This window comes from Peromyscus californicus, unplaced genomic scaffold (genome assembly GCF_007827085.1).
Source record: "Peromyscus californicus insignis strain IS unplaced genomic scaffold, ASM782708v3 Scaffold_14__1_contigs__length_90479793_seg_2, whole genome shotgun sequence".
Taxonomy (NCBI): Eukaryota; Metazoa; Chordata; class Mammalia; order Rodentia; family Cricetidae; genus Peromyscus; species Peromyscus californicus.
Genome location: NW_026294436.1, coordinates 47,226,740 through 47,229,290, shown reverse-complemented (window position 1 = coordinate 47,229,290; position 2,551 = coordinate 47,226,740).

Sequence of the window (2,551 nt, the reverse complement as noted above, 5' to 3'; positions counted from 1 at the left end):
TTCCTGACTTTACCACAATTTCATAGGTCTTGGGCTCCTTCTCTATACTCTGTGGAGTATAATAACAGCCAAGTATTAGCAATTGGCTCAAAAAGGAGGCTCAAGAGAAAGCTCTTTTATTGTTTGGCACATATCAAAACATTCTTCTATACATCAGCTTAATTTTCACAATCCAGTAATTCAGCTCTAATATACAGAGCTCCGCAGGTGATCCAGCAGGTTCAGGCCATGCTGGGTAATACGTTACTCCATGATGGAGACACAGAAGAGTAACTGAGGCTTAATTGTACCCGAGTCTTGGTCTGGGCCTGCTTCTGTCCCCCATGAGTACTTCCCAGACAAGCCCTCAAAGGCATATTTGCCCATGCATGTGACATATGACTTTCCAGAAAAACAATCCTGTAACTTGTAAACAAAAACTAAATACATGTTTAGGGGGAAAAAAAAGTTCTAACCTCAGTCTCTTCAAACATGCCTGTGTTCTATTTAGTCATGTGTTTTAATGACAGTTTGCTTATATGTTGGTATACTTTTCCTGATTACAGCAGTAAGGTTGAAGCTCCAGAACAATATGAAGATTGGTATAATTCTGCCAAATCCCTGAACTGGTGGATTTCTAGTTAAAACTTCTGTTTGAAACCTCTACATTTGCATTTAAGAGGCTTCCTCAAGGCCAGTGAAGATGCCTTAGGGCGGCAGAGTGGTTTTATATTTCAAGGAGTGGGATAATGGCCTTGAGGCTGGCTCGGGGTGCGAAATAGCTGGGAAGAGTGTGATGACCTAGGTCGCAGTTTCAGACTCAAGCCATACAGTCCCATGAGCTTCCGTGCTTTACTTTTAGAAAGGCTGTGAAAATAAAATGAGAATAATGGAGATAAAAATAATACTGAAAGAGCTTTTCAAAATGGAAGCAGAGGGCCATGGCAAAAGGGCAGCCTTATGCTTGTCTCCAGCTGCTGCGTGGAACATGAACTTTGGTTGCCTTCAACTTTTGACCCTAGACATCTGGAATGCCAATTACAGTTTGCCTAGAAGGTCCAGATTCATATCAAGAGTCATTGGACCCTTGTTTTATGACATTTCCATGTTTATACAGTGTTGGTTTTAAACCTTCTATCATTTACTTGTCCCTGTTCTTAACATTTTGTCGTTAAGGTTTACTTTCTTTGGAACAATGATTGAAAGCTACCCTAAAGTATAATTCCTTGCATGAGGAAGTCAGATATGAGCAGACTTCGATGGCACTGTAGCCAGACCCTTCCCTTATACCCTGCAGCCTGGACTCTAATTACTAGTCAGAGGAAAGGGACCCAGATCATATCTCTGGTCCTGGGAGAAGATGTGACATCCTGGAGGTCATTAATGGATGCCTAAGCCCAGCTCCAAGAGTCCTAAATTTTCTCTAGCTACTGTCCAGCAGGAGGCTTTCTGAAGTGAATCCATACATACCACTGCCCCCTTCTGTAATAGTCAATCCAAACAGGCCTATCAGTCACCCAGAAAGGACAAGGGCCCTTGGGAAAATTGCTTGTTCTAGTGATTTTAAGGATAGAATAAATTAGCTTGCCTAAAATGTAGATCAGGTCAGTGGTCCCTTTGGCCATGTGCCTACACCCACCCCTTGATGACAGGCTCTGCTGAGTTTGTATGATAACATCTGCCTATTTTTCTATACCATCACTTTGTATATCTCAGCTGAATTTTGCTGATGGAGACCACAGGGGCTGGGGAGCTGAAGGGTGTCCAGATTTTGATCTTGGGGACACTAAAGCTTCAAATAAAATTCTTTTTACTTTGACACTTTCTGAGTTTAGATTGATCAACAATGACTTAGCTAAGACTGCCAAGAAAAAAATACCATAAACTGGGCAGCTTAGACAAAATGTCTATTTCTTACATTTCTAGCAGTTGAGAGTCTAGGATAAAAGTTTCTGATTTATGAGAGTCATCATACTGTGTTTTTCCATGACAGAAAGCAAGCTAATGAATGGATCCCTTCTGAGGAAGGGCTAGTCCCATTCATAAGGGTGTAATCCTTATGATCTAAGTAGGAATAGGGGTTTCAAATTAGGAATATGGAGGAAATTAAAGTGTTCAATTCATTATAAATAACACAATATATATTTTATATATATACCAGTTCAGCTCCAACCTCATCAAGCTAATATTTTATCAGTGCTCTCATTTGGACAATTATATAAACAGTTACAGTGGTGGGGGTAATATTCTAAACACTGTTACTAAAGCGCATAAGATAAAAGCTGGGGCTTCAGAGCCCCACCAGGTTAGACTTTGCAGCTCTTTCCCCAATCTGTCAAAGTGACAACTAATAGTGAAAGGCAAAGAAAGGAGAATTATTGAATGTGGCCGCATTGGGAAGAGCAACAAATAAAGGGGTCCAATGACCCCCAAGTCTTTGGGGGCTACTGCATGAGGTTTAGGCTTAACGAATGGGAGGTACAGACAAGTAAGCAGTTCTGGTCAGGGTGTGGTCCTGCCCATTGCAGACTCTATCAGTCCTGCAAAGTGGTCCATAAATGATTAACTATCA